Source organism: Felis catus, chromosome D1 (genome assembly GCF_018350175.1).
Source record: "Felis catus isolate Fca126 chromosome D1, F.catus_Fca126_mat1.0, whole genome shotgun sequence".
NCBI lineage: Eukaryota > Metazoa > Chordata > Mammalia > Carnivora > Felidae > Felis > Felis catus.
The window spans coordinates 42,413,944-42,440,829 of NC_058377.1; the positions used below are offsets into that span (position 1 = coordinate 42,413,944).

Genomic DNA, 26,886 nt, shown 5'->3' on the forward strand with positions numbered 1-26,886 from the left:
GATTTACTTATTCTATAATGGGAGGTCTCTATTGCCCTCTCCCCTTCACCTATTTTTCCCAATCCCCACAACCTCCCCCTTTTGGCAACCATCAATTTATTCCCCATATTTATAGTTCTGATTCTGCTTTTTGTTTGTTTATTCATTATTTTATTCCATTTATGAGTGAGATCATATGGTATTTGTCTTTTTCCGTCTGACTTATTTCACTTAGCATAATTCCCTCTAGGTCCGTCCATTTTGTCTCAAATGGCACAAACTCATTCTTTTTTACAGTTGTGTGATATTCCTTTGTGTATATATACCCCACATTTTTCTTATCTATTTATTTATTAGTGGACAGGTTGCTTCCATATTTTAGCTATTGTACATGATGCTGCAATAAACATAAGGGTGCATATATCTTTCCAAGTTGGTGTTTTCATTTTCCCTGAGTAAATACCCAGTAGTGGAATCACTGGATCATATTGTATTTCTATCATAAATTTTCTGAGGAATCACCACACTGTTTTAGACAGTGGCTGTATCATTTTATATTTCTGCTAACAGTGCACAAAAGTTCCCTTTTTCTCTACATCCTTGCCAACCCTTGTTTCTTGTCTTTTTGATTTTAGGCATTCTCACAGGTGCGAGGTGATATCTCATTGTGGTTTTGCTTTGTGTTTCCCTGATGATTAGTGATGTTGAACATCTTTTCTTTGTCTATTGTATGTCTTCTTTGGAAAGAATTGTATGTCTTTTTTAGAAAAGTATCTGTTCAGGTCCTCTGCCCATTTTTTAATTGTATATTTGTTTTTTTGGTGCTGAGTTGAATGGGTTCTTTACATATTTTGGATTCTAATCCTTTATCAGATATATCATTTGCAAATATCTTCTCCCATCATGTAGGTTGTCTTTTAGTGTTGTTGAAGGTTTCCTTTGCTGTACAAAAGCTTTTCATTTTGATGTTGTCTCAATAGTTTATTTTTGCTTTTGTTTCTCTTGTCTTAGGAGACATATCTAGAAAAATGGTGCTATGGCTAATGTCAGAGAAATTACTGCCTGGGCTCCCTTCTAGGACATGTATTGTTTCAGTTCTCACGTTTAGGTCTTCAATCCATTTAGCGTTTATTTTTGTACATGGTGTTATAAAATAGTCCAATTTCATTCTTTTACATGTAGCTATCCAGTTTTCTCAGCACTATTTATTGAAAAGACTGTCTTTTCCTCATTGTCTATTGTTGCCTCCTTTGTAAGAGATATTAACCATAAAATCGAGGGTTTATTTTTTGGGTCTCTATCCTGTTCTATTGATCTAGTTTTTATGTGTGTGTGTGTGTGTGTGTGTGTGTGTGCCAGTACCATGCTGTTTTTATTACTACAGCTTGGTAATATATCTTGAAATCTGGAATTGTGATATCGCCACCTTTTTTCTCTCTCAGAATTGCTTTGGCTATTCAGTGTCTTCAGTGGATCCATACAGATTATAGTATTATTTGTTCTATTTTTGTGAAAAGTGCTGTTGGTATATTGATAGGGATTGCACTGAATCTGTACGTTGCTTTGGGTAACATGGAGGTTTCAATGACATTAATTCTTCTAAACCATGAGCATGGAATATCTTTCCATTTATTTGTGTCATCTTCAGTTTCGTTCATTAGTGTTTTATAGTTTGCAGAGTACAAGTTTTTTTACCCCTTTGGTAAAGTTTATTTGGTATTTTATTTGTTTTGGTGCAAGTGTAAATGATATTAGTTTTTAAAATTTCTCTTTCTGTGACTTTGTTGTTTGTGTATAGAAACAACTGATTTCGGAGTGTTATTTTTGTATTCTTGCACTTTATTGAATTAATTTATCAATTCTAATAGTTTGTTGGTGGAATATTTAGGATTTTGTATGTAGAGTATCATGTCATCTGCAAATAGTGACAGTTTAACTTCTTCTTTACCAGTATGGATGCCTCTTACTTGTTTTTCGTCTGATTGCTGTGGCTAGGACTTCCAGTACTAGGTTGAATAAAAGTGGCAAGGGTAGATAAACATTCTTGTGTTGTTCCTGACCTTAGAGTGAAGGCTCTCAATTTTTCACCATTAAGTGTGATGTTAGCTGTGGGTTTTTCATGTATGGTCTTTATTATGTTGAGTTATGTTCCCTCTAGTTCCATTTTGTTGAGAGTTTTTATAATGAATGGATGTTGAATCTTGTCAAATGCTTTTTCTGCTTCTATGGAGATGATCCTGTGGTTTATAATCCTTCATTTTGCTGATGTGGTATATGACTTTGATTTTTGAATATTGAGCCATTCTTGCATTCCTGGTGACCATGGTGAATGATCTAATGTTTTGCTGTATACGGTTTGCTAATATTCTGTTGAGGATTTTTGCAGGCTTTTCTTCTTCAGGGATTTTGGCCTGTAGTTTTATTTTCTTTCTTTCTTTCTTTCTTTCTTTCTTTCTTTCTTTCTTTCTTTCTTTCTTTCTTTCTTTCCTTTGTGGTATTTTTGTCTGGTTTTATTAGCAGAGTAATGCTGGCCTTGCAGAATGTATTTGGAAGCTTTCAGTCCTCCTCTATTTTTTGGGATTGTTTGAGGAGAATAGGTATTAGCTCTTTTTTTAAATGTTTTTCTTAATGTTCATTTATTTTTGAGAGAGAGAGCAAGCAGAGGAGGGGCAGAGAGAGCAAAGAACAGAGGACCTGAAGCAGACTCTGCGCTAACAGCAGAGAGCCCAATGTGGGGCTCAAACACTTGAACTATGAGATCATGACCTGAGCCAAAGCTGGAGGCTCAGCTGACTGAGCCATGCAGGTAGCCCAGTATTAACTCTTCTTTAAATGTCTGATAGTATTCACTTGTAAATCTATCTGGTCCTGGACTTTTATTTTTTGGTAGTGTCTGGATTACCAATTCAATTTTGTTACTTGTAATGGGTAACAAAGTCAGATTTTCTATTTCTCCCTGGTTCTATTTTATTTTATTTTATTTTATTTTATTTTATTTTATTTATTTTATTTTATTTTATTTATTTTATTTTTTAATTTTTTTTACTGTTTATTTATTTTTGAGACAGAGAGAGAGCATGAATGGGGGAGGGTCAGAGAGAGAGGGAGACACAGAATCTGAAGCAGGCTCCAGGCCTGCTGTCAGCACAGAGCCCAATGTGGGGCTCGAACCCACAGACTGCGAGATCATGACCTGAGCCGAAGTCGGACGCTTAACCGACTGAGTCACCCAGGCGCCCCTCCCTGGTTCAATTTTAGAAGATTACATATTTCTAAGAATTTACCTATTTCTTCTAGGTTGTCCAGTGTGTCCACATATAGATTTTCATAGGATAAGCCTTTGTATTTTTGTTGTATCAATTGTTACTTCTCCTGTCTTGTTTTCATAAGTATTCAAGTAGCAATGCATACAGATTTATTGGAAAATATTTTACTTTTGGCTTTTCTAAAATGAGATCTCGGATATCAAGAATTTGTATAGTAAAAGACATCTGTATATGATAGAAGAAATACCACAAATAAATGAAAAAAACACAAGATTTTTCTTTTTTTATGTTTATTTATTTTTTTTAATTTTTTTTTTCAACGTTTATTTATTTTTGGGACAGAGAGAGACAGAGCATGAACGGGGGAGGGGCAGAGAGAGAGGGAGACACAGAATCGGAAACAGGCTCCAGGCTCTGAGCCATCAGCCCAGAGCCTGACGCGGGGCTCGAACTTCCAGACCGTGAGATCGTGACCTGGCTGAAGTCGGACGCTTAACCGACTGCGCCACCCAGGCGCCCCTATGTTTATTTATTTTTGAGAGAGAGAGAGAGAGAAAGAGACAGACAGAGCAAAGCGGGAGAGGGGCAGAGAGAGAAGGAGACACAGAGAGGCAGCAGGCTCCAGGCTCTGAGCCATCAGCCCAGAGCCCAATGTGGGGTTCAAACCCATGAATGGTGAGATCATGACCTGGCCCGAAGTCAGATGCTTAACAGACTGAGCAACCCAGGGGCCCCCACAAGATTTTTCAAATAAAACTCAAGTTCATAAGTAAATTAAAGCAGATTTAATTAAAAATATTTAATGCACTTTATACCAAATGAAGTATCAGTACTTAGTTACTTAAATACTTCAAATTTTAACAAAATAGAGGATATGAGATTTGTATCTTTATCAAGATTATAGAATCATGTGTTTCTAAACTATTCAATTTCAAATGCTGCTTTTAGGGCCTAAAATATAAAATATTTTCAACTAATACTAGCTGACCCATATCCACTATGATTTTATAAGAACACTCCTCTGCAAACTGTCCAGTTTTAAATTGGGACTTTTGCCTCTTAAATAAAATAATGTTACATGTATAAATCTTATTCTATAAGTGTAAATATCTTGTGCAATTTTGTTTATTTTTTTTAATTTTTTTTTCAACGTTTATTCATTTTTGGGACAGAGAGAGACAGAGCATGAACGGGGGAGGGGCAGAGAGAGAGGGAGACACAGAATCCGAAACAGGCTCCAGGCTCTGAGCCATCAGCCCAGAGCCCGACGCGGGGCTCGAACTCACGGACCGCGAGATCGTGACCTGGCTGAAGTCGGACGCTTAACCGACTGCGCCACCCAGGCGCCCCAACAATTTTGTTTCTTAATATTTACTTTTGCTTATGTTTTTCAACAAAGAAAATTTTTATTTTTATGTATTTAAATATGTGGAGCATTTTCTTTATGATTTTTAGGTTTTAAATGTTGCTTAGAAAGGTTTTTCATACTCTACAATTGTGAAAATATTAATCCTTTGGGAATTTATACTTGTATTTGTTGTAATTAGGTTTTCAAACTTATTTTTTTTAGAAATACATCTCTAAGCTTTCCGACGATACTGTTTTCTTTCCCATAGTATTTTTATAATATTTTATATTCTCATATATGACTGGGTCTCCCAATAGATTCTCCATTCAGTTTTGTTTTAATTAAATATGGGCCCCCATGTATTGACATTCTTCCTTTTAAGAGATGGGTTCTGATTCCCTTTCACTAGAATATGGGTTGGTCCTCATGTTTGACTTGACCAGCAGAATGCAGTAGATTTAACATTCTGGGATGTTAGAGGTTAGATCCTAAAATTTTTTGCAAACTTTTCCTGTGACTCTTGACAAATTCTCTTTCAAAACCCAGCCGCATTGCTGTTAGAAGCACAAAGAATATGGAAAGACTGCTGATGTTTCATTTGACAGCCCTAGCTAAGCTTTAAGGCAATCATCAGCTTTAAATGCCACCCATGTGAGTAAGCCATGTTGAGTTTACACCCTAGTTGAGTCTTTAATTGCAACCCCAGTGAACATCTGACTGCAGTGACATGGAAGATCTTTAATGAGAACTGTTCATCTGAGCCCATTTAACTCCTAGAACCAAAAAAGATAAATTGTTGGTTTAAGTCCTTAATATTAGAATTGTTAGTTACACCACAGTAGATAATCCAGATATAGTGATATACCATTTTGAAATATTAGTTTATTCTGTAATTAATAGATTTTTTCTATATTTTGCTATCTGAATCTTCCCATGCTTAATTCCCAATTTTCTTGTTCAAAAAATTATTCATTATAGCACATTTTCTTTTCCAAATAAACATTAGTTTATAATGTTTAATTTCTTTCTTTCTCTTTCTTTCTTTCATTTTAATTCCAGTGTAGCTAACATACAGTGTTATATTATTTTCAATGTAAAATATAGTGTTCCATTTAAAAGCTGATTGCAATTTGACATTTTTTCAGTCTATAGAAAATTGTGTTGAGATTACATTTTTTAAATTTCTAGGTCTAGACTCTTAAACCTAGATAAGAAATGGATCCATTAAAGAACAGAAATTTTTTATGGTAGAATTTTTTTTGTCCATGTTCCCCGAGTTTAAATGAACTTGTCATTTGATTCAGGGCTTCTTGAATATTTAGGGCAGTTAATAAAATGTAAATACGAACAGGAGCAACTAAAAAGTCTGTTGATTCTTCCTTCCTTCCTTCCTTCCTTCCTTCCTTCCTTCCTTCCTTCCTTCCTTCCTTCCTTCCCCTTCCTTCCCTGCCTCTTCTCTATCCCTTTCTTTCTTAGATGTTTGGTAGTTTCATTCAGATTGTATTGATTTCTGGGTGTTCTGATGTCCTTTTGGGATATTTTTGCAAACTTATCAATATTCAAATGACAAAGATAATATTGGAAAGGATGACATACATGGCTAAACACTTCCTCTAGTAAATGTTCTAGGCACTAGCTCATTGTTTCTAAAATTCTTTATCTATATTGACCTTTAATACATTATTTGGTCTTTTCTCTGAAGGGGATGTTTAAGAAAGAAAAAAAAATCATTACTTCTCTATTCATCTCAAAAACAATTATCTGTAAGATGTATACATTAATATGACTGCTTATAAAAAAATTACATAGAATCTTGCTGTAACAATGACCACTTTTAGTGAAGGAGAAATCATAAAAAAAAATCTTTGCTTTTACCACATAAAGCTCTCTGGGATACAATATTATGCTATATTTTTCATGAAGGACAAATGATCATAAAATATTAATTATTTTAATATCAAATTATAAAATGATAAATAAAGGTGAGGAAAATAAAAGACTCCTTGTAGCTTGATCCCGTAATTCCCATCTCAGCCCCCTTATCACCTCTTCTCTGCTTCTTTGAATTTACCTGACTTACTTTAAATTCTTAGAAGGTGCCGTGCTAATTCAGACTTTTATGCACTTTATCCATAAGTCATGCAGTGCCTAGAATATTCCTCACAAATCACCATCAGCCCTATCTCCGTCTACAGAGTTATTCTTCTTACAAATTTAAATCAGGTGTAACCACCTTATGACACCTGTTCTGATGTTCTCCTTGCTCTAAACAAAGTTGGAAATATCCTCACTTGTGTCTCACACATTTCATAAAGGATTCTGTTAGATTACCTACGACTAACTCTTTCGTATTTCAAGTGTGAATTTGCTCAAAAACATAAACTTTTTAAAGATAGAGGCTGTAACTTGTGTTACTGTCCACAAGACTGACAAATTGATTTTATAAAGCAGGCCATATATTTATTCACTGAGTGAGTGAATGAATGAATTTATATATAAAATTACGTTGATTCCATCTTGAACCCAGGTACCAATGTGGTACCTAGGTGAATTTCTTATGTAATTGAATATACATATTACTGATTTCTGTGTATTGTAATTAAAAGCAGTAAATAAACAACTTAAATGTATAATTTATAAATAAATTTTGATCTTAGTTGGCTTTTCTATACTTTTGACAGAGAGATCCTATTCATTTCATTTGTGCTGTAATAAACAGACTTATATTTACTTGTTTAGAATTAAATACTTAGCCCTATCTATTCCCAATCCCTTTTCACCTGTGTAATGCCAAAATCAGGTGCATATATTTGTAAGCAGCATAATAAATAATTCTATAAATGTTTGTGACTGATTTTATATGTGAATAGAATTGAGGGTTTCAGGAGAGAAAGGGCTTTTTACACTGCTCTCTTATCTTTCCAATTAAAAAAAATGGTAGTCTATCTCCTTTAAGGAGGTTTTAGAAAAAGGCTGTCTACAAAGGAACTTTATTCTTCATTTCTCCTCTTGCCTTTTTGTGTTACTTTTTTTCTTTAGGATGTCTCCAATAAAATCCAGAGATACCTGGCCATTGACTATTGAATGTTTTTATATTCTTTGTGTGTGGGGTTTCAACCATTATTTTTGATTACCTGTTCTGGCATGATCACAATTTCCTGTAATATTTCTTTTCTCTCCCAAGGGAAATTAATGTCTGTTCCTAGCATTTGTCCCTTATTTTCTTTGTGAAAACTGAGACAAGGAAGCAAGGAATTAATTTAATATTTTAGCAATATCTATTTCATTGGTCGATAATTTATTCTTATAATTTTTACTCTGCAGGCTTCTTCAGAGTGACCTCTGGTCCTTTATATGCTTGAAACACATTGTCTATAATATTTTGACCTCCTGTGATATTTTTCATTCATTCCTCACTCTGGCTTTCCCTTTCATTCTGCACTTGTGACTGTGCCCTTTGTCTCTTTCCTGCAGTTCCTCATAACCAATATTTTATACTTCATATCTGAGCTGCTCATATACTTGATTACTTTTTACAAATCATTTTTCATCCATATTGGATTTTTTTTTAATTTCTGTGATATTTACTTTTAGGTTACACATAAACACAATCCTTTGGGAACACTGAACATTAATTTACTTTGGAACATGCCCCAATTTTTCTTCTTCTTTTTTTTATTCTACATAATAAATAAATAAACATCTCACCACTTTTTTTAATCCCAGATATGATACTGCAGGTTACTAATACCTTATTTTCTCCTTTATCGACTCCTTTATTCCCTCATTAGTCTCAAGATATTCCTCAGCATTAATTTTTTATTTTATACTTATGTGTAAGCATCTTAGGACATTGCTCTATCTTGTGTATAAACAAAAGTTAACACATTAAATGTGTTCCTATATTTGGACTTCTCTTTTAGCTATATATCATAGTTGATATTCACATAATACAAAAGAAATATGTGTATGGCTATGAGTCATCTGTCACAGGTTAGTTTTTTATTTCAGATATTTTATATTTTCTTGTTATTTTCAATATTTCTGAAATGAAATTATTGAACATAATTAATTGTATCTAATTCTAAAATATTCCTGGTATTTTTTTCAGTTAAATTATTTACTTTGAGACCATTGTGGATTTTTGTGTCTTTCGTATATAAATAGCCTCTGCCATAATTTCCATTCTGTCATATTTTCTGCTTGATATAGCTTATTTGTTCATTTAGTGTATGTTTATGGAGACTCATTTACATGTCAGATATTGTAAGACTGTGGCTACAGTGGACAAATAGGCATGGTCTCTTTCTTCATGGATATCAAAATCCAGTAAATGTCTGTAAAATGATATACCATTGAAATTTGCAATAAATGTTTTGGCTGTAAAGTAAAGGGTATACTCTGAAAGACTCATGGAAAAATTTGATTTGAGTTCTGAGGAAGAGGTCAGAAAGTTTTCTCTGAAGAAATTATCTTTAAGCTGAGATTGAAAGCAACAGTAACAGTTACCTACTTGAATTAACTTGGGTTCCTCTCAAAACTGGAAATTGTGAGAGATTATTCCAAGGATCAGGAATTTTCAAAGACCAGGGAGAAGGCCTTGATATTAGCATAATGCTGACCTCATTGAGTGAGGTAGGAAATGTCTAATGTGCTTAGATTTTTCTGGAAAAGATTGAGTTGAATTGGTATTATATCTTACCTAAATGTATGCTAGAACTCACCAGTGAAACCATATGAGGCTAGTATTTTCTTTTATAGAAGGTCACCAATTATTCAATATCTTTAATAAATTTAGACCTGTTCATATTATCTTATTAATCCTTTTGCAAGTTTTGGTAGATTTTGTCCTCTAGGAATTGGCTTCATTTCATCTATATTACCATATTGGTGGGCATAGCATTGTTCATGGCATTTCTTTTTTAATAGAACTTAAGAGAGTTGAGTTATTGAGTGTCAGAGTAGTCAAGACAAGCCAAAATGAAAGTACAATAAAAGCCAAGCCTTTAATCACTTGCTGTGATAATATAAGGGGAGGTTAAACCCGAGAAAGTGTCAACTCCTCCCCATCCCACCTTCCAATTTTCTCCTTGGAATGGTGCTAGATAAGGATCAGGTGGATTAGTACACAGGTGGGAATTGTCTCAATGCCAACGGTGCTCCTGACAAAAGACTCCTTCAGTATTCTGGGTCACACGGACTGGGAGGGGAAGTGAGAGGAAGCCTCAGAGTATGAAAGCACTTAATACTGAGTCTTTGAGAAGAGAAGATTGTCTTTAAGGCCCCATTCCCCATAAGGGGGAGTTGGGAGTCTTGGTAGAGGCACCAGAGGAAAGCCTCAGCTGAAAGGCTTTGAAAAAGTGGCCTCTGAAGTGAGGCACCTGAGCTAGAAAGTAACTATATATAAGACCATGGGCCAGTCAGAGCAGTCCGAGTCTTTGAATGCACTAATTTCCTTTTGACACAGCAACGTATGGGCTGTGTGCTAAGTCAGCTTGGGGAGGACGGCTTTCCGCAGTGAGGCTTGCCAGGTAAGTCCTGATAATTGCCTATGGTTGGATTAGAATGATTACACAATACGTTCTTGGCTAGTGTCTTGAGGCCTCCATGACGACTCTTTCTTTTCTGATTTTGGTAATTTGTCATCTCTCTTTTGTTTTTGTTTTTGGCTAGACCGGCTAGTTTTTTTTAATTCATTAATACTTTAAAATATCTAGTTTTAATATCTTTTTTTTTCTTGTTTCAATTCCATTGATTCCTGATCTAATTTTTATTTATTTTCCTCTGCTTATTGTGAACTTAATTTGCTCATTTTCTAATTTTCTAAGACGTTAGCTTAGGTTACTGATTTTTAGATCTTTTTTTAAAACATGTATTAAATGATAAAAATTTCCCTGTAAACACTGCTTTCACTGTATCTCACAAATTTTTATACAGTGTATTTTTATTGTCATTTGGTTTCAAATCCCTTATATTTTTCTTGAAACTTCTATATTGGCCAATATTATTTATGGATATATTGTTTAAGCTCCAACATTTTTGGATTTCCAGCTATCTTTGTTATTGATTTCTTGTTGAAAGGTGGCTATGCTGTATCAAGTATTTGGAACTGAGATTAAAAGGCCTTTATTGGAAAGATTTTTGTTAGTCTGGTAAGGAGTTGAGTTGTACTTCTAGGCTTCCCTAAAAAGTCCTCCTCAGGTAGTCTTTGAGATCTTTCAGGTGTAATATATTACCTCTGTTAGTGTGTAGGTAAATTGTGGGGGAGGGGAAGTGTTCTGTAATTTTATCAAATCTTTCACTTAGTGGACCCATATCCTGCACTGTGAATTTATTAACAAGTGTGTGGAATTTTGTTGTATTTTTTTTGCTTCTCTTCTTTTTACTTAGTTAAGGCAAGATGGAAGAGAAACAATTAGGAGAAACATACTTCCTTTAAGTGGGATGAGGCTCTAATAGCATCCTCCTTAGAGTAGGCCTTTGTTGTGAACACAAAATGTTTACTTTTTTGCTTAATTACTAATTATAGGTGAGTCACCAGGGATAAAATATTTGCCTTGCCTGTCTTCCCTCTTTTGTACTTCATATCTTCTTCCCTATGTGTAGAACCTATACATGTTATAATAGCTTTTTAAAATGCTTGCTGCCTCAATATTACTTTCTTTGAAATGCATTGAGACAGAGTTTAGGCATTCTTCCACTAAGACTATAAATTCAGCTTTCTAGGAGCTCAACAAGTCGACACCAAATATTCATATAATTCTCCACAGGTATATTCATCTATAAAAGTACTGCATTTTGTACTTTGTGCAAAATCATCTGTTTCTTCTTGTGTTAGCTGCTAATCCCACAGCCTAGCAAATCATAATCCTACCTTCTCTAAATCCTGTCTTGGAAAAGAAACCTTGTCAAGAGAAACAGGAAACTTAATACAGTTTAAGGTGAACCAGTAAGCCCTAACTTTGTCTACACAAAATCTGCCCCAGCTGTCACATTGTGCCAGTCAGGCCCCAAATGCAAAACATGTGGATGCTTTATCCACAAATCCACCATCTTGACAGAACTGGGTATTTTGACAGTTTTTATTAAATGGTGATTTCTTTTTATCTTAAGATTGACGAACACGAATGGAATTCAAATAGCATAGTAAATGGGAATTAATAAAACACTTTTAAAAGAAATCCCATGTTGCCAAATTCCTTAGCATCAGTTGCACGTTCATTCTATAGGAGATTTCACTCAGTAGGAAATGACTTTATCCCAGTAGGAAGTAAACTCCTCTTAACTCAAATTGAGAATTTAATAGCAATTGTATCTTGAGGAGTGTGGAGTCTTTCTATTCATTCTTATAAGGGTATTTTAGAGAACTAAGGGTTCCTGAGTTGTCTGACTTACATGAAAAGTCGGGATCTCTTCATGCTATTCCTCAGGGAAACTCTTGAATTTATCTACATAGTCTGTAAACCTGAGAGTTAAACTTTTAAGGTTTCATAGCCTTTATGAAGTCCTTGGGATAAAAGTATCATTTAATTATAATTACACTAATCTTGTACTTATCCAAGTATTTAAAAAGGCAAAGACCAAAAACAAAAAATTCCACAAACTAGGCCAAACTAAATTTGGTTTCTAAATGGATGCCTCACATTTTGACCCCCTTTGGGAAGTGACTTTCCTGAAATGCTGTTGTAGCAGCTTGGATACATATCTATCTTTGGTATTTGGGACATACAGCAAAGTTCGTTATGGTTATGCTTTGCATCTCTTTATTTGATTATTTGTACGTTTAGTTTTTAATTGTTGGGAAATTAAAATATAGTTTTTGATATATTTGTATCTTACTACCTCTTTCTCTTCCACATACATATTTTCTTTTCTGACTAATCAAAGTGTCTTCACATATTTGTGAAGTAATTTGGTCAAGGTGGAAGGAACTAAAACTGGGGAGAATAATTCCAGTCTATGTTTCCAATATTTGTGTTTCAGTAACCTATTTAAAAGCAACAAATGTCAGTACTTAGTTTTATCAAGTATCATGAAGAAAATTAAAGTATGCTCAACTGTCTTTCCATTTTCTAGTATACTTCTATACTTTAGAGAGATCCATATGTACCTATTAATGGCAAAATATAGGATATTAAAAATATAACACATACTTTGTAATAAACTTTACTATTAAAGTTATGAGACATGGTGAGTACAAAATAAATTTTTAATGTGCAAATCCTAATGTAGCTTTTGGTAGCACTAGAGTTGTAGATTAATGGGGAGGTGATCTATTTTTGAAATTTTTTAAAGCAGGGAGCATGGGATAAACAAATAAGGATTTTATTTCTTTTTTTTTTTAATTTTTAACGTTTATTTATTTTTGAGACAGAGAGAGGCAGAGCATGAACAGGGGAGGGGCAGAGAGAGAGAGAGGGAGACACAGAATCTGAAACAGGCTGCAGTCTCTGAGTGGTCAGCACAGAGCCCCACGCGGGGCTCGAACTCACGGATGGTGAGATCATGACCTGAGCCGAAGTCAGACGCTTAACTGACCAAGCCACCCAGGCGCCCCGGATTTTATTTCTTGAAGGACAATTATTCGTATTACTTTGAAGCTGGTATAGTATTGCATGTTTTATATATGTTCTTAGTCTTCTTATTCAGTCAACTACAGGGTTATTTGTAGCTGACAAACCATTAAAATGCAATTTTATAGTCATCAAGAGAAAATGTGTAAATGAGTCATTCCATTTGGTGTTCATTATCCAGGAGTATATTCTGTTCCTCAGGTGTTAACTTAAAATTTAGCTACTATGGAATTTAAATGACAGCTTGTAAGTGGAGATTGGGTTGCGATTTTAAGCTAAAATTATTGACCTACTTGTTCACAGCTGCCCTTATTGCACACACATCACACTTTTCTTTTACTGTGAGTTAAATATATACACTTATAGATGAGGAAATGAAGGTGAAAAGAAGCAAATGAGCAAGAGGCTTATTATGAACCAGGTCTGTATGCTGCCAGCATCAGCATGCCCATCCACATCCTGTTCTGTCTCATCATACCCATATATATAATTAAACTGAAAGTGATCAATATTCAAATTTGATATTTTAAATTTAAGGGTCAGAAAAATTAGCATTGTTACAACTTTGATCCCTGCTTTATATAAAATAGTACTCATGCGAAATAGGGGAAGCCCTCCCCACTTTCAACTTTAGAATAGAAAATAATGGGGTTTGAAGTGGTTTTTCCATGAAGAATTAACACAGCTAGTAGTATATAACCATTTATTAGAAAAAACATAATTCCAAAATCTCCTGGTTTTCTGATTTGCAAATAGTGAAATGAGATATTTAAATATTTATAAAACTTTCCCCACAGAAGTGTCTAGCAAAATATTTACGTGCATTTTTAGGGTTAAATAAACTTTTTGAACTTCTAGCAGATTTTTGCTTCTTGTTTTTAAATTGAGGTGGTATTCCAAAGCACTAGAAACTTAATCAGAGTATTATCATCATATGAAACTTCTAAAGAATCTTAGACTTCATATCAGTGTATAGCCCATCTGGTCCTTAAAGTTTCTCTATTGTTCACTCTCTTCCTAATCTTCTCTTTCTCTTCTTATCTTTTTCCTCACCCACTTCCCTGTCAACTATTTCGTATTGTGGAAAAATGATGAAAAACAACTCTTGGAAGTGCTATTTTAATACGGCTTAAGTGTAGACAGACAGCTGTTCTGAATTAGATAGAACATTTTTTTTTCCAGTCCAGTTGAGTTGGGTCAAAGTTGGAGGGGGGGGGGGGGAGTCACAGATGTTTCAAATCTGGCCATCATAACTCTTTAACACTTATTGTTTATATCATTCATTTGGAGCAAAGCATATGCTACCTTCTATTTTATTTTTAGAAGTCCTTTCTCTCTGTATTTCATTATAAGCTTCAATGCCAACATAGCTCAGACTTCCTTGCAGACCTTGTGTCTAGCTCAGGACACAACATATGTTTCAATTTGTATGTAATTCAACACAATTCAAATCAACTAATGTATATTGGGTGTCTACTCTGGGTGACTCCAGTATAAACCTGGGTTATTTTACATCAGAATCAGAGTACCAGGATTCAAGGAAGCGTAGATGTATTGGAAGGAAAAAACTTGTGTCATAACTATAATGCAAAGTTACCTAAGATTAGTGCTATAAGGTGCAAGATAAAACAGAAAATTACTTTACATAGATTGATTTTTAAAAACCTTAATAAAATGTTACCCTGTGTGACTTTCTAAGAAAAGAGTTCCGAATTGACCATGGCATCCGGGTAGTATATGGTAGATGATCATAAATGTTGATTGCCAGGGAGATCTCTCTGAATAGACAAGTAAAATGAAAGGGTTGAAAGACCCAAGATTAGGGAGGACATAAGCAAATCATCTGATGAAGCTAGAGCACAAGGAGTATGAAGGTGTAAGGTGAAAAAGAAGCCCGTAATTATGACTGGCAGGAGATTGTGGAAGGTGTAGTAGGCATAAAAAATGGCTCCCAAACATGTCTTCATCTTCAATCTCTGAGCATATAAACCAGAAGGAAAAAGATCTTGTAAGGGTGATGAAAAGTAGGACTTGAGAGCTGGGCCGATGAGCCTGGATTATCTGGATAAATACAATCCAATCTCATGAGTTCTTAATGTGATCAGAGAGAGACCTGATGTTTCTGGCTTCGAATATGAAAGAAAAGCTCCTTGAACCCAGGAATGCTGGCAACCTCTAAAATGCCTTGAAAAAGGCTATAAAGTAAATTCTCCTTTAGAGCTTCCAAAAATGGGGCGCCTGGGTGACTGACTCAGTTGAGCGTCTGATTTAGGCTCAGGTCATGATCTCACGGTTCGTGGGTTCAAGTCCCTCATCGGGCACTGTGCTGACAGCTCAGAGCCTGGAGCCTGCTTCAGATTCTATGTCTCCCTCTCTCTCAGCACTTCCTCTGCTTGTGCTCTGTCTGCCTCTCAGAAATGAATAAATGTTTAAAAAAAATAATCTTCCAGAAAGGAACACAGCCCTACTGATACTTCGAACTTAACACACTGAGACCTGCTTTGGATTTCTGATGCACAAAACTATAAGATGATAGATTGATAATGTTTTAAGGCACTAACTTCATGACAATTTGTTAGAACAGCAATAGAAAACTAACACAATGTCAAGTGACATTTATGTGGTTAAAAATTAGGTTATAGAGAGCTAATGAGGATTTTTAAATGGGGCAGTAGTGTAGATTTTAGATGTATTAGGAAAATTGCTTCTGGTTTGAATATGTAATACAGAGAAAACTAGAGGTGGAAGTTTCTAGAGGAAATAGTAATTATACATGAAATTGTCTTTAAATAGAAACTGGGAACTCTAGTGTAACCTTTAAGATCATCATATATTTAATAGAATTTGTAACTGCTGAAAATAGAGAAAGAAGATCTTTTTTTCTTACATTTCTAAATGTTATAGAATTAAGTTTAGAGTGAACATGCATAATCACAACCTAGATTCTATCACTGATGTTAGACATGCTTTATCACATCTGTTTACTCATCCATCTAGCCATCAATTCATATTTTAATACATTTCAAAGGAAATTGCAGATGTCAGTAGAATCTACCCTAAATATTTTAGCTTGCTGTTTATAATTAGCTATAGTTCTATACTTTGAAGTTTTTTTTCCCATTAAATTTACATAAAGTCAAATATAGTAATTGTGGCTGCTGGAGTTTTTCAAATTCCTACAACTGTGCAACTCCAATCTCAAAATATAGAATGTTAAAATTTTCTGAAAGTTTCTCCCATCTTCTATTGAGTGCTAGAAACCACTTAGAAGAACTGATTACATATGCCATCTCTCAATTCTGTTTGACATTAAGTTGGTAGTTCACATTGGCCATAGTGGTAGTATTTACTCCATGGAAGTAGGCAAATACTTCATATTATATCAGAGTCCTCCCCAATCCCTCAAATCCCAGAGCTGGAGGTAATCACATTTATTTTTTTTTCTCACCGAAAATTAGCTTTGCCTGTGTTAAAATTTCATAAAATCAAAATTATATAGCGTGTATGCTTAGGTAACTTAAATACCTCTAAATTTTGAGATTCACTCTTGTTGCTGAATGTGTCAGTAGTTTGTTCCTTTTTAATGCTGAGTTAGGTTTTCAGTGTATGAATATACCACAAAGTCATTTTTCTATTGATGGTTACTGAACTGGTTCAGGGTTTTGACTGTTACAAATAAAGCTCCTGTAAAAATAGTTTTACAAATAGTTTTGAAAAATAAGCTTATAAAAATTCTAGGTAAATGGACTTGCTGGCTCATTTTATAAATGTATGTTTAAGTACAATAATTGCAAATATAATATATAAAAAGTATAAAGTCTATAATCCATTTATAGTTACTCTGGATGGAGAGAGAAATGATCTCCTTCGGTAGCCTTTGTACAGATGAGGAAGCCAGGTGTTAATTTCCATACTATCTCTTAACTGTGTGAGAGATCTTCCTTAGCCTGTGATTTCTCCCATGTTCCCAACCCATGCCATCTTAGGGAGGGTGAAGTGTATGTCAAGTAAAACCATTCCTCTTAACATCTACAGTGTGTCCAAGCTTCCCCCCTGCACCCCCCCCCCCCACTTCTTTGCTCTAACAGTCTAGAAATCTGGACTTCTACATAAGCTGTTTCACTGATGAGTGACAGTCTAAGTTAGTGTTTTCCAGGGACTTCTGGGCTGTGGTAAAGAGATTGGAACTGGTTCATAGACCACTTCCAGGGTGCACAGCTAGGACCAAAGTTGGTCAGTCAATTCCCAATGCATGGGTGGCCAAGATAGTTCTGGGTCCTTGACATAAGGTGCCAGATCCTCCAGCTCCCTCAGAGGCACTTTTGTCTGTGAATGGATGCCAAATATTTTATTTCTGGGGGACAAACTCAGGATACCTTATGCTACCATGATGCTATTGTCACATACATATTTTAACTGGCAAATTTATTGGCATAAAATTGTCCACAGTATTGTATTATTCTCTTAATGTCGGCCTGGGGGATAAGATCTGGGTGATAAGCCTTCATTCCTAATTTTTCATGGTCTCTGCAGTTTTTAGTTTATCAAATATATATTAACCTTGTAAACATTGGCCTCATTTAATCTCATTTTTTATTTATTTTTATTTTTAAGTTTATTATTGAAAAATTACATCCAAATTAGCATAGTGTGCAACAATGATTTCAGAAGTAGATTCCTTAGTGCCCCTTACCCATTTAGCCCATCCCCTCTCCCACAACCCCTCTCGTAACCCTTAGTTTGTTCTCCATATTTATGAGTATCTTCTGTTTTGTCCCCCCTCCCTCTTTTTGTATTTTTCTTACTTTCCCTTATGTTCATCTGTTTGGTCTCTTAAAGTCCTCATATAAGTGAAATCATATGATTTTTGTCTTTCTCTGACTAATTTCACTTAGCATAATACCCTCTAGTTCCATCCACATAGTTGCAAATGGCAAGATTTCATTCTTTCATTCTTTGTGATTGCCGAGCAATACTACATTGCGTGTGTGTGTGTGTGTGTGTGTGTGTATGTGTGTATACACACCACATCTTCTTTATCCATTCATCCATCGATGGACATTTGAGCTGTTTCCATACTTTGGCTATTGTTGATAGTGCTGCTATAAACATGAGGGTGCATGTGTCTCTTCGAAACAGCACACCTGTATCCCATGGATAAGTGCCTAGTAGTGCAATTGCTGGGTCATGGGGTAGTTCTATTTTTAACTTTTTGAGGAACCTCCATACTGTTTTCCAGAGTGGCTGTACCAGCTTGCATTCCCACCAACAATGCAAAAGAGATCCTCTTTCTCCACATCCTTGCCAACATCTGTTGTTCCTGAGTCGTTAATGTGAGCCATTCTCACAGGTGTAAGGTGGTATCTCATTGTGGTTTTGATTTGTATTTCTCTAATGAGTGATGTTGAGCATTTTTTCACATGTTGGTTGGCCATCTGGATATCTTCCTTGGAGAAGTGTCTATTCATGTCTTTTGCCCATTTCTTCACTGGATTATTTGTTTTTTGGGTGTTGAGTTTGATAAGTTCTTTATAGATTTTGGATACTAGCCCTATATCTCATAAGTCATTTGCAAATATCTTCTCCCATTCTGTTGGTTGCCTTTTAGTTTTGCTGTGCAGAAGCTTTTTATTTTGAGGAGGTCCCAGTAGTTGATTTTTGCTTTTGTTTCCCTTGCCTCCAGAGATGTGTTGAGCACCTTCGCTGGGGCCAAAATCAAAGAGGTTTTTGCCTGCTTTCTCCTGGAGGATTTTGATGGCTTCCTGTCTTATATTTAGGTCTTTCATCCTTTTTGAGTTTATTTTTGTGTATGGTGTAGGAAAGTGGTCCAGGTTCATTCTTCTGCATGTCGCTGTCCAGTTTTCCCAGCACCACTTGCTGAAAAGACTGTCTTTATTCCATTGGATATTCTTTCCTGCTTTGTCAAAGATTAGTTGGCCATACGTTTGTGGATCCATTTCTGGGTTCTCTATTCTGTTCCATTGATCTGAGTGTCTGTTCTTGTGCCAGTAGCATACTGTCAAGATGATCAGAGCTTTGTAGTACAGTTTGAAGTCCAGAATTTTGATGTTCCTGCTTTGGTTTTCTTTTTCAAGATTGCTTTAGCTATTAAGGGTCTTTTCTGGCTCTATACAAATTTGATGATTGTTTGTTCTAGCTCTGTGAAGAATGCTGGTGTTATTTTGATAGGGATTGCATTGAATATGTAGATTGCTTTGGGTAGTATTGACATTTTAACAATATTTGTTCTTCCTATCCAGGAGCATGGAATCTTTTTCCATTTTTTTGTGTCTTCTGCAATTTCTTTCATAAGCTTCCTATAGTTTTCAGTGTATAGATTTTTCACCTCTTTGGTTAAATTTCTTCCTAGATATTTTATGGTTTCTGGTGCAATTGTAAATGGGATCAATTCCTTGATTTCAATTTCTGTTGCTTCGTTGTTGGTGTATAGAAATGCAAATGATTTCTGTGCATTGATTTTATGTCTTGCAACTTTGCTGGATTAATGAATCAGTTCTAGCAGTTTCTTGGTGGAATCTGAGGGTTTTCCGTATAGAGTATCATGTCATCTGTGAAGAGTGAAAGTTTGACATCCTCCTGGCTGATTTGGATGACTTTTATTTCTTTGTGTTGTCTGATTGCTGAGGCTAAAACTTCCAATATTATGTTGAATAACAGTGGTGAGAGTGGACATCCTTGTCTTGTTCCTGACCTTAGGGGGAAAGCTCTGTTTTTCCCCATTGAGGATGATACTGGTGTTGGGTTGTTCATATATGGTTCATATATGATCTCGAGGTCTGATCCTTCTATCCCTACTTTGTTGAGGGTTTTTATCAAGAAAGGTTCTGCTGTATTTGGTCAAATGCTTTCTCTGCATCTATTGAGAGGATTGTATGGTTCTTTTCCTTTATTTTATTGATGTGATGAATCATGTTAATTGTTTTGCATATATTGAACCAGCCCTGCATCCCAGGTATAAATCCTGCTTGGTCGTGATGAGTAATTTTTTTAATGTATTGTTGGATTCGGTGTGCTAATATCTTGTTGAGGATTTTTGCATCTGTGTTCATCAGTGAAATTGGTCTATAGTTCTCCTTTTTAGTGGGGTCTCTGGTTTTAGAATCAAGGTAATGCTGGCTTCATAGCAAAAGTTTGGAAGTTTTCCTTCCTTTTCTATTTTTTGGAATAGCTTCAAGAGAATAGGTGTCAACTCTTCCTTAAATGTTTGGTAGAATTCCCCTGGGAAGCCATCTGCCCTGGACTTTTTTTTTTTTTTTTTTTTGGCGGGGGGGGGGGGAGAGATTTTTGATTACTAATTTGATTTCCTTACTGGTTATGGGTCTGTTCAAATTTTCTTTCTTCCTGTTTCAGTTTTGGTAGTGTTTATGTTTCTAGGAATTTGTCCATTTTTCCAGATTGCCCATTTTATTGGCATATAATTGCTCATAATATTCTTATTGTTATTTCTGTTGTGTTGGCTGTGATCTCTCCTCTTTCATTGTTGATTTTATTTATTTGGGTCCTTTCCTTTTTCTTTTTGATCAACGTGGCTAGTGGTTTGTCAATTTTGTTAATTCTGTCAAAAAACCAGCTTCTGGTTTCATTGATCTGTTCTGTTGTTGTTGTTATTGTTGTTGTTGGTTTGTTGGTTTTGATAGCATTAATTTCTACTCTAATCTTTATTATTTCCTGTCTTCTGCTGGTTTTGTGTTTTATTTGCTGTCTTTTTCCAGCTCTTTAAGGCGTAAGGTTAGGTTGTGTATCTGAAATATTTTCTTCCTTCTTCAGGAAGGCCTGGATTGCTATATACTTTCCTCTTATGACCACCTTTGCTGCATCCCAAAGGTTTTAGGTTGTGGTGTTATCATTTTCAGTGGCTTCCATATACTTTTTAATTTCCTCTTTAACTTCTTGGTTAGCCCACTCCTTCTTTAGTAGGATGTTCTTCAGGCTCCAAGTATGTTACCTTTCCAAATTTTTTCTTGTGGTTGATTTCGAGTTTCATAGCATTGTGGTCTGAAAATAGGCACGGTATGATCTCGATCTTTTTGTATTTCTTGAGGGCTGATTTGTGTCCCAGTATGTGGTCTATTCTGGAGAACATTCCATACATTGGAGAAGAATGTATACTCTGTTGCTTTAGGATGAAATGTTCCAAATAATCTGTTCAGTCCATCTGGTCCAGTGTGTCATTCAAAGCCATGGTTTACTTGTTGGTTTTTTGATTAGATTATCTGTCCATTGTTGTGAGTGGGGTGTTGATGTCTCCCACTATTAGGGTATTAATACCAATGAGTTTCTTTATGTTTATGACTAATTGATTTATGTATTTGGGTGCTTCCACATTTGGTGCATAAATGTTTACAGTCGTTAGGTCTTCTTGGTGCATAGACCCCTTAATTATGATATAATGCCCTTCTGCATCTGTTGATACAGTCTTTATTTTAAAGTCTAGATTGTCCGATGTAAGTATGGCTACTCTGGCTTTCTTTTGTTGACCATTAGCATGATAGATGGTTCTCCATCCCCTTATTTTCAATCTGAAGGTGTCTTTAGATCTAAAGTGGGTCTCTTGTAAATAGCAGATAGATGGATCTTGTTTTCTTATCCATTCTGTTACCCTATGTCTTTTGATTGAAGCATTGAGTCCATTGACGTTTAGAGTGAGTCCTGAAAGATAGGAATTTATTGCCATTATGCTGGTTATAGAGTTGGAGTTTCTGGTGGTGTTCTTGTCCTTTCTAATCTTTGTTGCTTTTGGTCTTTGGTTTGTTTGGTTTGTTTGGTTTGTATATCTTTTCTCTCCTCAGAGAGTCCCCCCTTAAAATTTTCTGGCAGGGCTGGTTTAGTGGTCACAAACTTTTAATTTTTATTTGGGAAACTTTTTATGCCTCCTTCCATTTTGAATGGCAGCCTTTCTGGATAAAGAATTCTTGGGGCGCCTGGGTGGCTCAGTCGGTAGGCGGCCGACTTCGGCTCAGGTCATGATCTCGCGGTCTGTGAGTTTGAGCCCCGCGTTGGGCTCTGTGCTGACAGCTCGGAGCCTGGAGCCTGTTTCAGATTCTGTGTCTCCCTCTCTCTCTGGCCCTCCCCCATTCATGCTCTGTCTCTCTCTGTCTCAAAAATAAATAAACGTTAAAAAAAAAATAAAAAAAAAAAGAATTCTTGGCTGCATATTTTTCTGATTCAGCACATTGACTATATCCTGCCACTTCTTTCTGGCCTGCCAAGTTTCTTTGGATAGGTCTGTAAACTTTATTTGTCTTCCCTTGTAGGTTAAGGACTTTTTTTTTCCTTTGCTGCTTTCATGCTGCTTTCCTTGTCTGTGTATTTTGTGAATTTGACTATGATATGCCTCGTTGATGGTCGGTTTTTGTTAAATCTATGGGAGTCCTCTCTGCTTCCTGGATTTGATGTCTGTGTCTTTCCCCAGGATAGGAAAGTTTTCCACTATGATTTGCTCACATAACCCTTCTACCCCTATTTCTCACTCTTCCTCTTCTGGGACCCCTATGATTCTGATGATGATCTTTTTAAATAAGTCACTGATTTCTCTAATTCTTAAATAATGCTCTTTGCATTAATCTCCATCTTTTTTTCTGCTTCATTATTCTCCATAAGTTTGTCCTCTATATCACTGATTGGCTTCTGTGCCTCATCCACCCTTGCTGCTTTGGCATCCATTCGAAATTGCAGCTCAGTCATGGCATTTTTTATTTCATCCTGATTAGCTTTTACGTCTTTTATCTCCATGGAAAGGAATTATAATCTATTTCAACCCCAGCTGGTATTCTTATTATTGTGATTCTAAATTCTGATTCAGACATCTTGCTTGTATCTCTGTTGGTTAAGTCCCTGGCTGTAGTTTGTTCTTGCTCTTTCTTTTGGGGTGAATTCCTTCATTTTGTCATTTTGAAGGGTGAAAAGGAATTAATGAGGTAGAAAAAATTAAAAGAAACTTAAATATTAAAATTAAAAATTAAACATGCATACACAAAAAACAATCGAATAAATGATGCTAGATCCTCGGTGTTTTGGTCTGGGTGTTTAAAGTGCTTTGATACATTAGAGGGAAGGGTGGGGGAGGAGGGAAAGAAATCATTTGAAAATTTGGAAAAATAAATATACTGAAATAAACTAAATTGGAATGATGGGAGTAAAATAGAATTTGAAAAAATTTACACAAAAGAATAAAGTAGAAAAAAATTAAAAATATTTTTATAAGAATTAAAAATAAAAAAAATTTTCTTTATTAAAAAAAGAAAAAAATCATTTGAAAATTTGAAAAAGTGAAAACACTGAAGTAGACTAAAATAAAATGATGGAAGTAAAATAGAATTTGAAGAAAATTACACAAAAATAAATACAGTAAAAAAATTAAAAATATTTTTAATAAAAATTGAAAATTGAATTTTTTTTCTTTCCACTGATTTCTGTGGTTCAGGTTGTGTAGATTGTTGTGTTAATCCTCAGATCAGTTTTCTAGGTGTGCAGGATGGTTTAGTGTTGGTCTGGCTGTATTTCATGCATGCAAGACACACAAAAACTTCCATGCTGTTCCGCCATCTTGGCTCCCTCCCTCTCAATATTCTCATTTTTTATGCTAGATTTCTATGCTGACAACAATATAAACAAGGAAAGACAGTATCATCCTTTTGTGCTTTAAATGATCCTAAATATTTTAAAAGAATAAAAAATGTTTATCGAAATAATTACCATTTCTGATGTTGATTTCCAGCCTAAAGAACTTGCTTCAGCATTTCCTATTTTGTTGTTCCAATGGAAACAAATGCTCTATTATCTTTACTATGACAAATCTATTCTATCTTCAATGTCAATGGATATATTTGCTTCACATGAGATTACATTTTGATAATTGATCTCTCCATCACTTTAATAATTCCCTAATGCCTTTTGGACTTAATATTTTTCTAAAGGCAGCATTCATTTAAAAACTGTTCCTCTGTGTAGAAATATCATTCTTTTACAGCTCTTTGAAAATTCTCCCTTTATCTTTTTCAGTAGCATAATTAACAACATGCCTGGTAGTAGCCTTATTTGATCTTCCCCTCTTGGGTAATTTTATCTTTAGCTTTAAGAACTTGACTACACATGCAACTGTTCTAGGGGTTAGAGACTCAAAGTTGATATGGAGAATTTAGTAGTATCCTCTCTGGTTAATTCCTTTTCCGGGATTCTCTTTTTAGCAGCATTGGTTGTCCTGAACTTCTGTCACTGGAGTTCAATTGCCAGAGTAGCCTCTACTGCAGGCTATACTCACACTAAAAGACCTAAGAATTGGTATCTCACCTGTTCCCTTTTTCCATGTGTAACTTCCCTTATTGATCTGCTTGCTTTTGTTCATATTTCCTAGCATTTAGGTTGTTGTTTCCCCTCCTCTGAGGGGCTCTTGTATAGTAGAAGGTTGGGTCTTGTAGGAACCACTCAGCTATACTAGAAATGGCACTTAAAGGGTATGAATTTTTAATAAGTAAACTGACATCTTTAAATTCAGTGAATAAAATTCAAACTGACTCACTTTGTACTACTGCTTGGCTCAGTGATCTGGAAATAAAACCAACTTCATCCTAAACATAAAAGAAATGATAATATGAAGAAAGTTTATAGTGATTTTCCCCTGAGAGGTTTTACTTTTCATAAAGGCAGTTTGGAGGCCACCCGAGATAATACTTTATTTTAATGCCAGAATTTTACCACTCCTCTAAGCTTCTGCAAGACTTACAATGTCTTTTATTTTACAGAAGTAAAAAACGAAGCCAAGAGAAATGATTTGACTGTAATTGTAAAATAGCTTAGAACACATCCAGTCCAACTAGGTCAAATCAATGTAACAAACATATACTAAGCACCGTTGCTAAGAGAAGTATACAAAAGTTAGAAATTTTATGTTCTCTTACCTTGAGAGATTGACATTTTGGCAGATGAACGTTGACAGACCCAGAACTATCCTTAATTTACCAAGTGTGCACCAGGAGAATGATAAACACATAATTCTAGAGCAACACATAAATGGGACACCAAATCCAAAGCTATCATGAGGGGAGCAAGGTATCAGCTGTTTGTTTTACACTAGCAGAAGAGTTGAATCTTAAAGGAGTAGTTAGCCAAAAACTGGGGCTCACTTCCTCCAGGTCACTGTGCCCAGTGTCTGAGAGACTTTTCCTGACCATATTAAAATTGTACTTCTGTTTCTGGTACTCCTTATCTCTTGTCATTTATTTTTTCAATTCTTTTACTGTCTCTTGACATGTATTTTTCCTTCTCCAACCCCCCAACTCCAACTAGTACATAAGCTGAATGAGCATAGAACACACCTCCCCACCCCCTCCCTTTTTTATTCACTGCTTCATCTATAGTGTTAGGTTCTAGAAACTGTTCTAACAGGTTCTCAAATATTTGCTACATAAATACATTTGGTAAGTATTGGAAGTGATGAATAGGGGGCAATAAGACTTGAACACATTTGAAAGGCTATACAACATAGCACCAGAAAGCTATATATACAAAGATGTTTGCACCTTGTTCCATGTGTAATGGGGAAATTATCAGAAAGAGAAAAATAACATATTCACATGAATCACTGATTGATAAATGAGGAGATGATAGACACAAGGGGCAAAAATGGAGTTATTACACTTCATAAGATAATTATGAAAACTATTTTCAACAGAGATCTAGTTTTGTGAAAGAATAAAAAATGCGAAGAGCTAATCCTGAAGATGAACTTATTCAGAATGACAATTCTGCCTTCACTAAATCCTGCCATTTTTGTTAAACTGTTCTGAATGTCTACATTATACAAGACTTTTATAGAATCCGGGGCACTAAAATATAAAGGAAGTGAGAGGTGTGTTGGGTTGAGGTGGCAGAAACCATTGAATTAGAAGGATCAATACCTCCAGAAGCACAAGTATGAAAGAAAATGACCTGTTTGAAGTAAATGTGTTCCATATAATGAAAATACATGTGGGGAAACTGAAGATGAGATTAGATAATTAGTAAATAATTATGATTTAAATAATTTAAATCATTAAAATAATGCTACAGTAAAAATAGAAATTTTTAATGCATTAGAACCCTTGAAATTAATGAATAAACAAACACAATCACTTGGACTTTAAAAATATGTTAACTACTTGGTCAAAGAAGAGATCAAATATTAATCTACATAATGCCTAGAGAATAATAAGATGAATGCTAATTACTTTAACTTGTAATATGGGGTTTAACCAGTGTCCTATATAAAATCAAAGATCCAAATATGAATCTCTAAACAAAAAATAAATAAAAATCAAGAAAATATATAGAACTTTCAGCAGAATAAATAATAAATTATATTGCTAAATATGTTCAGAACACATTTGAAACTTGGCTTTCATTCATGATTTAAAAAAAAACTTCAAACAAAATTTTTTAATGTTTTTCTTTTATTTTTGAGAGACAGAGACCGTGCAAGCGGGGGGGGGGGGGGGTGCAGAGAGAGAGGGAGACACAGAATCCAAAGCAGGCTCTAGGCTCTGAGTTGTCAGCACAGAGCCCGACGCGGGGCTCAAACCCACAAACTGCGAGATCATGACCTGAGCTGAAGTCAGACACTTAACCGTTTGAGCCACCCAGGTGCTCCTAAAAAGAAATCTTAAAAAAATGGATAAATAACTGAAGATTATATGTCCACATATATATATACATGTATATATAC

General features: G+C 35.2%; 1 long non-coding RNA gene across 1 annotated transcript in view; it reads left to right on the forward strand.

Annotated features, from left to right (window-relative positions):
* The first annotated feature begins 7,751 nt into the window (after positions 1-7,751).
* The window catches only part of LOC123380447, a 343,729-nt gene continuing 324,594 nt past the window's right edge, over positions 7,752-26,886 (forward strand). The window contains exon 1 of the long non-coding RNA XR_006586210.1: positions 7,752-10,124. This is a non-coding gene — a long non-coding RNA (uncharacterized LOC123380447). The remainder of the gene's footprint in view (positions 10,125-26,886) is intronic.